The sequence below is a fragment of the Pinus tabuliformis genome, chromosome 1_1, assembly GCF_031772625.1.
Source record: "Pinus tabuliformis cultivar Carrire ecotype Pingquan chromosome 1_1, CPIR1, whole genome shotgun sequence".
NCBI lineage: Eukaryota > Viridiplantae > Streptophyta > Pinopsida > Pinales > Pinaceae > Pinus > Pinus tabuliformis.
In genome coordinates, this window is record NC_142297.1 from 220,196,534 (window position 1) to 220,208,657 (window position 12,124).

Consider the following 12,124-nt stretch of genomic DNA (forward strand, 5'->3'; position numbering starts at 1 on the left):
CTCATGAGGTTTGAAACATATCACACACACCCAATAATCACTGAGACAATCACCTGGATTGCCAAACCGTCAAGCGTACGAATCTCAATCTTCCGATAAGGAGCTGATGTTGAGCACGTCAGAAACAACCAAGTCAAAGGAAAATAATGAGTCCCTTTGCTTGATCTGATGCATCGAGCAAAGATGGAAGTTGGAACCATGGTACACCGCCCTCTAGACTATTCTTCTAGAATAAATGTGTTGAGGTCGACAAAACAGAGCCCACTAGAGTTAAGGCAATGTGGAATCCTCAACAAAGGCTTGAGGGAATTTAACAGAGTGAATGATGGATAAGAACGAGGGATGATGATGGAAGGAAAGATGATGGATGGCAGATTGACGAATTCCTTTGTGAGAGCATAATAAAAATGGTTGACCTGGCAGCGACTGACTCAAATCCGAAGGGGATGGTCAATGACTCAAACGGGGGTTCGACAAAGATGGAGTAGAACAACTAGAGGTCAAATATGAGTAAAATGGAAGAAATACGACATGATGACAAATGAAACATGGTAACGGGACACAATGTGGACTTAGAACAGACTCCATAAATACAAGGGTGACACATCTCATATGCTCTGAACGAGGGTGACTCGATGATGCTGCCACATGGGGAGGCCAGATGGGGACCATAAAAACACGAGTAAATGATGGTTACTCATGACGAAAATCGACACGATAGTCAACCAGTGCAAAGATAAAGTGGTACCAGAGAAAAAGTGGCTCGAATGAAGAGATTCGATTTTAAAGGGCAACAAAGTGAGACCTCATGGAAAAAATGGCTTCCGGGTGAAGTGTCAAATTACCAAAAAAAAGAGAGACCCATAATAGAAATCAATGAGATATTTCCAATGATGCTAACGGTTCATCAAACGAAGCTATGGTTTGGTCACGATGGGCAACGAAACAAACTAGGGTTTTTCCTTTAAAAGGGCCTTTTGCCTCCAAAGAAAATTCATTTGCATAGTAAGCTGTGGAGAATTTGGAGAGGAGGATAAGGCCCTAAATCTTATGGAGATCATAGTGAGAAAATAGACCATCGGAATCATGATCTGCGAATTTCAGATAGGTGGCCTTACTTGTCTAAAGATGGCCTTAATGTTTCTTGGAAGAATGGTTCCCGGTGAAGAATCAAGGCAAGAAAGGAAAATAGGAATGAACTACTGAGGAAGGTATAGGATCATCCATGCCCATCAAGTCAATCATGGGGACCAGGTGGTAAATGTAGTATAACATAGAGTAGAATATTTGAAGATATGGTATCAAACATCTATGATATGCGATGTGAATATGGCTCATCAAAGAGGCCGGTAGGACAAACTATCTAAGGAATGGGAGGATAATCGACCATACCTAGATCATTAGGGTCTATTACATAAACCAAAGGGGGGCCCATGGACCTAGACTATATCAGCAGGGGATGCAAGGGACATCTCAGGCATACTACAACCCCAACCAAGTCACTTCCATACCTTCTTGGGGGCCCCCTGCTCATCCTTCCTAGTCCACGCCTCCTCCTTGGTCGTTCACATCTCAATACCATGCCAAACCAGCCAACCATTCATTTCAATCCTATGCTCAACCACCACCTCAGTGGAATGCACCTCATCAAGTGTGGAGGCCCCAATACAACTCTCTGCCCGCTCTTTTGCCTCCACCACCTGCCCAGCCACAATCGTTACCTCTTGCTCCTCCAAAGCAACCCCAAATGCCTGCCTAGCTGAATCCGAACCCGAACAACAGACAGGCTCAGCAAGTGTATAGTGGGGAACCATCATGCCCAACTTATGCTGTGGAGATTCAGGAAATTAACTTGTGATCTGGGAAAGTTCTCCCAGATAGCCAACCTCCACCCAGGGAGGTTGAGGAAGATAAAGAGGAAAGTGAACCTAAAGCAATTCCACCCTTTCCTAAGAGACTATCTGTGACAGTCCAGCCTACCCCAGAAGAAACTGAACTCTTGGGGGAATTGAAACATTTATGTGTGAAGATACCACTTCTCCAAGCCATAAAAGATGTGCCTATATACAATAGGTTGACCAAAGAGAAGTTCTTTCGGCATCCAGGAAGGCGCAAGAGAGATGCCCCAACCATTAATTTCATAGGGCAACTGTCTGACCTGATGTTAGGGCAGGTAATATATCCAAAATATCTGGACCCTGGAAGCCTAGTAGTCGATGTCCACATCAATGGCACCATGATCCCACACACCTTGATTGATCTAGGAGCTGCCATTAATGTGATGAAAAAGGACATAATGCTCAAACTCAACCTTCAGGGCTCCTTGAGGAAGACCACGACCGTGCTACAGTTAGCAGACCGCTCCATCGTGACCCCTGAGGGGATTGTGGAAGATGTGATGGTCTCCATTGATTCTTGGGAGTACCCTGCTGATTTCTTAGTTCTCCAGCCAAAGGCAAAGCTCACTGGGTATCCTCTCATTCTGGGAAGACCCTAGTTGGCTACTGCTGATGCCTACATCAGCTGTCGAGCTGGGAACATGACCATAAAGAACAGGCATATGTCCAAGCAGTTAATCCTATATCCTCCTGCCCAACCCTTGTTAGAACATGATCTACCTCTCTAGTTGGAGGAGGAAGATGAGGATGAAGTCTATTCTGCACCACTTTGTGCATTAGAAATCGCCATGGGGGGGAAACCGCAAGATGAGGATGATATGATTGAAAATATGATTCAGAATCCACCTCCCAGTGTATCACCATTAGAGGACATAGTAAGAGAAACCCAAAACAACCCCTCAAATGATCTTTGTGTGGCTAACTCCACTCCTCTTCGTGTTAAGAATATAGAGTTCGGCCCAGAAAGAACCTTGAAAATCAATCCATCCCTATCCACTTCCCAGGAGAAGGAATTATGTAGCTTGCTGAGAAAACACCTAGATGCCTTCGCCTGGAGTTATAAGGAGATGAAGGGAGTGCACCCTTCAGTATGTACTCATCATATATACATCAAGGAGGATTGAAAGCCAGTTAGGAAGCCTCAAAGGAGGATGAATCCAGCACTTAAAGATATTGTTAAGGAAGAACTGCAGAAATTTCTTGATGCAGGATTCATCTATCCCATCTCTGACAGTGAATGGGTCTCTCCTTTGGTGCTAGTGCCAAAGAAAAATGGTAAGCGGAGAATCTGTGTCGACTATCAGGAATTGAACAAAGCCACTAAAAAGGACCATTTTCCTTTACCTTTCATAAATCAAGTGTTAGACAGTCTGTTAGGGAAAAAGTTTTTCTCTTTCCTAGATGGGTTTAGCGAGTACAATCATATTCAAATCAGCCCAAAAGAACAAGATAAGACCACTTTCACTTGTCCTTGGGGTACCTTTGCATACTGGGTCCTTCCTTTTGGTTTGTGTAACACTCCTGCCACTTTCCAAAGAGTGGTATTGAGTATATTCTCTGAATTAGTTCATGATGCAGTAGAGATATACATGGATGACTTTACTCCTTATGGCTCTGACTTTTAGGAAGCCTTATCTAATCTAGGAAAAGTTCTAGACAAGTGTATTGAGATGAACCTATCCCTCAGTCCAGAAAAATATGAATTTTTGATGACTAAAGGGACCGTGCTAGGTCATGCAATATCTCAACAAGGACTGCAGGTGGACCCCAACAAAATTGCCATCATCCAAAGGGTCCCACCTCCTCAAAAAGTGAGATATGTCAAAAGTTTCCTAGGCTTAGCTGGGTATTACTAGAGATTCATTAAATATTTCAGCAAGCTAGCCTCTCCTTTGTTTGGCCTCTTAGGTAAAGATGTCGAGTTTATATGGTCAGAAAACTGTCAAGAAGCCCTAGATACCTTGAAGAGCAAGCTCGTGACTGCCCCAATTCTGAGAGGCCCAAACTGGGCCCTACCTTTCCACATTCACACAGATGCCTCGAAAAAAGCAATAGGAGTAGCCTTGGGACAAATTGATGAAAAGTTACCTTATGCCATATACTTTATAAGCAAAAACTTGTCAAAGGCAGAGTTAAACTATAAAATGACCAAGAAGGAGCTCCTAGCTGTCGTGCATTCCTTAAACAAATTCAGACATTATATCATAGGCTATCAAACCTTTGTACACACTGATCATGCTGCAATTAGATATTTAATGAAAAAATCAGATGTAAATGCTCGCATTATTAGATGGTTGCTTTTACTGCAGCAGTTTGATTTGACCATTATTGATAAGCTTGGTAAAGAAAATGTTGTTGCTGACTTTTTGTCTAGAGTAAATTTGCCTGCAGGTGAAGAAGGAATGGTGGATGACCAAATGCCAGATGAACACTTGTTTGCTATCTCAGTACTCTCTCCATGGTTTTCTGATATAGCAAACTACTTGGTTTCAGCACAGTTCTTGCCACACCTGTCGTCAAAGGAGAAGAGCAAGATAGTAAGGAAAAGTTCCCCTTTCACCTAGATTGGGGGTAATATCTTCAAACTTGGCCCATATCAGATCTTGAGAAGATGTGTCAGGGAGGAGGAAGTCTTTGACATCCTCCTGACCTATCATGATGGGCCTTGTGGAGGTCATTTTGCAGCAAAAAGAACCGCCTTCAAGATACTGCAAGCAGGCTACTACTAGAAAAAGAAAAAATACAAAAACAAGGACTCAAGTGAAAACCTCCATGAGGCGCTTGAGTCCCATCATTTGGTTGAAAACCTCTTCTGAGGCGGCCCAGTGATGTCAAAAAAAGAGATAAAAATAAGATCCCTAGGTGAAAACCTCCCTGGGAGGCACGCAAGGCAGGCAATTAGGGTGAAAACCTCCCTAAGGCGCCCTAGTTGTTTTCAAAAAAAAATGAGAAAAAGAAAAATGAATTTTTATTTGCATTGCAGGTTTGTAGGAGGACTATAGGAAGCAGCAGAAGGTGCCAAGGGAGCCCTGAAAATAACACCAGCACCTATCCCACCTTCCCACACCTTTCACCATCATTCTTGGCAGTTCTTTCACCTCACTGTGCTTCTTTTTCAAAGACTGTGTTTTCTACAGGAGGCTCCTGTAGGAATTACAGAGAGCCAGAAATGGATATAAAAGGCAGTTTGAGGGACAGGGAAGCTTCATAAAAAATCTATAAATCCTCCTATAGTATCCAAACCTCCTTGCCATCATTTCCAAGCCTGCATCACACCCCAAGCATCATTCTTCTTCCTGTCCAAGAAAAACACAGAAAAAACAGTTCTTCGGGAAAAGAAAAGAAAAAAGTAAAAATAAGAAAGGGAACAACACCATCAACCTCACCTGAAGCCTACCTATTACCTCTCCATCGCTATCTACATCTCTGGAATCATCCTCACAGCTCCAAGCACAGAAAGAAGCTGAAGTTTCAAGGGGAGAAGCAGCTATAGGAGCTCCTGTAGGAATTCCTGTAGCAGCTGATCCCATTAAAATCCAGCATCAGCATCAAGAGGGTGCAAATATGAATGTTGAAGAAGACATCTGAAGCTTAGATCCAGCCAGAGAAGAACCTACACAAGGAACAGCCACACATCAGTAAGCAGACAGCATGCAGCAAAAGAAACAAAGGCATGCAGCAGAGAGAGAGCCACAACACCTCACAGCAAATGCATTGGAATCTTAGGTAAGTAACTAACCCGCTCCTCTGTTTGCATTTGTGTAATTAGAAGGCATGCAACAACAACGAGATGGTTGATGTTGAATGAGGGAAAGGTGGTCAGTTAACTTGGCCACCTTCATCTAGTTGACTCCACCCATCCAAAGATGTCACCCACACATGCACACAGTCAACTCAAGAAAGATGTCAAGGACAGGTAGTGGAGGAAGTGTGAACTCTGATGCAATCATGAGGGATGATTATGAGGAAAGGGCCATGATGACAAGGTAGGTGGGGACCAACGGACCAAATATGGCCAACGTACACTTTGCCAGCTCACCCTCCATCACCGGAAATATCCACAAAAAGTAGTAAGTACTCCTCCCCAAGCACTCTCACCACCTTTTCCTTCATTCTCTCCTCGAAACTCCGCTCTTGCAATCTCCTCGTGCCCCCATAGCCTCATAACCATAATTCTCGTGCACTTACAGGTTCTACAGGAGCACCTATAGGAATTCTACAGGAGCACCTACGAGAATTCTATAGGAGGGAAAAAAGTCTTCTATAGGAGGGCTAGTGAGTTGTTTTGAAGGGAGAAAACATGGGTTTTAGCATGATTCTTGGGCTAAGGAGGTAGGTTCCATGCGTACATGTTATCGAGAAAACTAGTGTCCATTCAGAGCTACTAGTCCCACTAAGACGGGTAGCTATCTTAGAAACAAACAATTTAAAGTCACTTGTGTTTTCTTTATGAGAGATAGATGAGAGAGAAGCAAAGAGTACCAACCTCAGTCTTTTGCTTGGCTCCTTGCTTGTTTCCTCTCTCCCTTGATAGAGCTTTCGCCACTTCTTCCTCACTTGCCCCGCTTCAAAGAACACCTGTAGAGTCAAAGCAGCAAAATACCATCAAAGCATAGAGATCTATAACCATAAACAATATAGGATGATACAAGGTTCAGGGTGGCGGTCATGAAAGAATGAAGCGTGAAGGTATCGCAGCGGATGAGATGTTAGCTGGGTTGGCGAATTCTTTGAGTGACTTCTCTTGAACATATCGGTGACACTAAAATGGATTGGTACCGTAAACCCCAAAAATGGATGGTACGGAGGACCAATGGTGATATGACCGGTGAACGGAATAACCCAACCCGACTCAATCATGGTGATGGAGTGAAAGTGTCATGTTCAAGAGTGACCTACTACCAATGAAGTTCTTCAAGTTTTCTTCCCAATTTTTCCCCAGTCATTGCTGACCAGTACCTCTTTATTTTTGTCAAGCTTGAGGAGGATAACATATGCTTGTTCTATAATTTTCCCTTCGGGCAAACCTGTCGTTATGTTTTACCGAGCCTAGCGACAGTGAAACTCGCTTTACAAGTTTATCGCTATTGTTTTAACGAGTTTAACGATAAAGATAACTTGGTCCTTTTCAATTTTAGACAGTCTGAAAAGAGACGGAAAGGAAACTCCAGTAATCCTTTTTCGTAGCGTAATCCCTTAAGTCCAAAAAAGTATAAAATAATACGAAAGGGATGACTTTTCTGATCACTTCAACGAGCCGAAAAAGACAAGCACTCGATCTTTTTGTGTAATGATCCCTCAGGTCCAAAAAGATTAAAATACAAGAGGGATGGCACTTCCAATCACTTTAACGAGCTGGAGAGGCCAATAGCTCGACAATCTTTTTATATTTTACATGTCTAAAAAAAGCTTAAAAGAGACTCGTCTTTGAGGAACGAGTGATATTTTCGGGTAGCAGCTGGTTCCAGGTAAGGTTTGGAACTTTTCAATCACAGCAGTGTAAAGAATATGGCTAATAGGATCAATCGTCGCAGTTGTCCCTCAAAAGGGGTAAACAATCAAGTGGAGGCGTATGATCGGCTAAAAAGTGGAGGTGATGGTAAGAACACGACCAAGGCTCAAAAGCTGATAGTAATGCGATCACAAAGGTTATTTACCGAAAGGTGGGTTCATTTTTTAATGAGCTTAAACTCTGGGGGAACATATGCTCATTGCTAGGTTTATTTTTTAACGAGCTTGAACTTCATGTAAACCTACTTGTGCCAGTCGTTTAATAAGGATGTCTCTCATTAGTAGGTTCATTTTTTAAGGAGCTTGCCCCATCCGCAACTTTTCTCCAGAGCCTTTTTTATGCAAGCTAGGAACGACCTACCTACGAGGTTAAAGGGTTGAGAACCTACAAACTAAGAAAATAAGCTTACAAACTATGAACATAAAAGGTCGCTTTTAACTTGTATGCAAAAGGTTTGCATGCCCCTAGGTATAAAGAAGTGTTTCCAAGTTACCATATGGAAGTTCTTGCATTAAAGCAAGGTTGTTTCGTCTGCATTTGCAGACAAAATACTTCCTTGGCTCTGTCCATCGAAATAGACAAAGGTGAACGGGTTGAATCAAATTCCAATCACATAACCTTTGACGAGGGAATCCTTTTCCAGTCTAATCCCATTTTCCTAAACGGACGGGTGTGTCAGACTAGTCATATATCCTACGTGGAAACCTACCTTATATCTGGGGTTTTCCTGCCGAAGCAGACCAAGGCGCATGCACCTTGGGGTTAGTCACATTCACCGAATCACTCGCGCTCATCAGGTGGACGGACTGTAGGTTGATGAGACATTCCTTGTGCAAAAAGACCAGTTATGGATGGCATTTGACTAGTAGCTGTGTTTGAACCAGGGAATGAAAGCTGGTCTATGAGCTGGACCACTCTGCCTTCATGCGGGAAACACATCACTCGAAAGAGTGAGGAAACAATAGCTCCCATGCTATAAATGTAGTCACGCCCAAGGAGTAGATTGTAATCTAATGGCCCTTGGACTACCATCACATTCAGATAAACGGTTTTCCTTCTCAAAGTTATAGGCAAATTTGGAAGGATCCCTAACGGTCGACTAGTTCCTTTATTGAAGCCTGACAGATTTCGAATCTCAGGCAGAAGCGATGGCGAACCAAGCGCTTTCCAAGCAGTGGAGGAAGGGATACTCACAGAAACCCCTTCATCTATGATAGTACCAGCCATGATCATTCTGTAAGCTTACACTATGATTCAGAATGGTACATTAGATGGTAGGCGGGGTCTCCCTAGTAGATTCCAATCGAAGGAAACGACTAGATTGCTTGGAGGAGGGACCGAATAAACAGCCGGATGAATCTCTGATGAAATTCCTTCCTACAGTAAAGGAACTGGTAGACTTCCCCTAGGTTCATCGGACTTTGTGTTAACAAAAAGAATTTGAACGGTGTCGTTCTCATTCTCTTTGGAGACTGTATCATCCAAAGATGGACCTTCTGAAGACAAGACTGGGTCGACTGCCATCTCGACTTGTTGATTTTGGTCCGGTGTGGACTCAGAGAGTTTATCTTCAATGATAGTTACTTCGACCAACAACAAAGGTGTGTCAGTCGGATTTTCAACTAGCGATGGACTTGGCACGAGTTTCTTATATCCAGGAGGAAGTCACTACGGTGAAGCAGGATGGTTATCCAAGACTCTTTTAGCTTCATCTAGGAAAGGACAACGATGGAGGGCATGATCGCCTTCACACAGTCTACAAGGAAATTTAGATCTTTATTTCTATCCATTGACTTCGTTTTCACTAGCTGATCATGTGCTCTCAACATGATCGTCAGAGGTTGAAGACACCAGATTGTGCAAGCGGGGATTTTCGCCAGACGATGCGTGGTTTCCCCCTTTCACCATTGGCTTCTTCTTCTTCTTCTCCTTCCCTTTCTTCTTCTTCTCAATTACTTGGTTTTTAGTGTTACTAACTTCACCAAGTGAAGAGGAAGAAGGAGAGGGAGAAACAAACGAAGTAGAAGGTGGGGGAGCAACTCTAGTATCATCTGGTTGCTGATTTGATTGCTTAGGAATTACGGTGTTTTGAATGACAGAGGTCGAGAAAATCCATACTGGCAAGCCAATCGTGAGTCTTGGAAGGGACAATGTAGCCATGTGTGGAGCACCAACATCTCCCCAAGAAGAGAAAGGACTAGGATTCCCCCCAAAGGGAAATCCTTGATTGGTGGACTCCATTTTCTCAACCTAAAACCAATGAGAGAACAGTGATGTTATTCTGATTAAAATAAATTTTATGACGCTTTGACACAACTTGCTTTTTCAATTTTTAAGAGTCGAGAAAAAGCTAAAGATGACTCTAGTCGCCTTCAATTTTTAATGAGCCTGAAGTGACAAGTGCTCAGATGGACCTTTTCTTTTAAGGAGTCTGAAAAGGAATAAAAGTGACTACTCTAGAAATCTAGACAGAGGGATTACCAAACCAATCGCAAAACTACAGAATACTTTTTACGTACGGCAGTCAATCTTCTCGAATGCTGTGTTCAGTGCATTGCAATCGATAAGGCGACAGACACGGCTTCCTAAGGATAAAGGATATAGCCTATTATGGTCTCCCAATATATACTCTATGGTACGTGGGAGCACAAGTTTGTACTGGCACTTGTCGTATCAAAGAGGAGGAATCACCCAACCTATGATGAAAACGATAGTTACCAGGTTTTACGATGTCGGAATACGTCTCTAGCCTAGACTTCTAGATGTTGTGCGTTAGGTTCCAAAGCGTTTTTATGTTCATTGAGGTTTATTTTATAGTTGATCTTTCTTAAGAAGTTTGCCTTTAAGGTTCACTGCGTGATGTAGATATACAATTCCTAAATACGCAATCTAAGATGATAAACAGTCGTTTACTTTCTTTTTGCAATGAAAATCCTAGCTACTAAGGAAAGAGAAGTACAATTCTTTCAACATAGAGCAGAGAGCACACACTAAATGCACTTTCCTAAATCAATTTCCGCAGGCAGTCTAAATGCAAATGCGCATGCATGTATTTGTTTTTCAGTTTTCTTAATGTGTGAATGACAAATAGAAAACTAAGTATAGATCTGAATTACTTTTCTTCAAAGCGACACTTCAACAATTTCTTTTCAAAAAACGAAAGGAAGATTAAGACGACACTTTCAATTTTGACTTGAAAACTGCTTTCGACACTTCAAAGAATTGACGATTCAAATCAAATACAATGGCAAAAGTGTAATCGACTATCTAAAAGAGGAAGACTTTACAACACTCTTTTCTTTGACTGAAAATGACACTTGCGACACTTTCAAATCAAAAGACAACAGTTCGATTAAGCTACTATTTACAAAGGAGAACTGTAAATGATGAAAAATACATTAAAAACATTCACAATTCTTTATCAATGGAGGCTGAATAATGCAAAGGAAGAGAGTTTCAACAGTGATATACTGATCATAGATAGCAAAACTACTGAATAAAGCTGAAGATAATGAGGAAAAAAAACCAAAATCTGGAGGTAGAAACAGTCTCACTCAATCATCGCACCTGTAACACAGGGAAACAAGGATGCATCTCACCTGCAACACACGGGAGGTGCGATGCATCCAGGTTGCCAATGAGAGATAGTGCGATGGTCCAGGGACGAGACTGAGCTTGGTTTTCACTCACAGTTTGCAGCTAAGTTTAGGGATTTAGGCTGAGCTAATGATAGACAGTAAACACAAAGTACAGGGGCTGATCTAATGACGTTACTTGAGCTACCACCAGGGCACTTAGGATGTTTGCAAGTCAGTTGTTCAATTCATAAAAAAACCCGAAGATGGACTGAAGCAGCATTGATCTACTTTGCACTTGCATAGCAAATGCAGTTCGAAGGCTAGTTGGCTTAACTTCAGGCTCCGTCTGTAGTTTATAAAGCAAACAAATAGAAACAAACAAACAAACTATTCTCTCCCCAGTGGAGTCGCCATTTTTTTATCGGGAAAACTAGTGTCCATTCAGAGCTACTAGTCCCACTAAGACGGGTAGCTATCTTAGAAACAAACAATTTAAAGTCACTTGTGTTTTCCTTTATGAGAGATAGATGAGAGAGAAGCAGAGAGTACCAACCTCAGTCTTTCGCTTGGCTCCTTGCTTGTTTCCTCTCTCCCTTGATAGAGCTTTCGCCACTCCTTCCTCACTTGTCCCGCTTCAAAGAACACCTGTAGAGTCAAAGCAGCAAAATACCATCAAAGCATAGAGATCTATAACCATAAACAATATAGGATCAGATGTATATTAACCATACAAATGCATACACAAATACAAGATTCAGAGATATACAAGTATATGGAGGAAAACTCAAATAGCTTTACTGATAAAAGTATTAGAAGAGAGGATTACAACCAAGCTGTCTGATCCAGCACCATCCTCCTAGCATGAAAGCCCTCTTCACCTCATGAAAAGCTAGATCACCCAACAATACAATGTCTCAAAGAGAAACCAAAAGCACTTCCTTACAAATTACAAAATTCCAGCCTTTGGATCTCTAGGATGAGGGATCCATATATAGATATTTGTAGGTGGGTGAGTCAGCTTCTGGGATTTTGATTAGTTTCATTTCACTAATAGTTCTTGGTTCCACTTGGAGATTTCATTATCTATTACTCATCCCTGGGTGAATTCAGAGAGGCAAGTGTCAAATGAGTAGTTT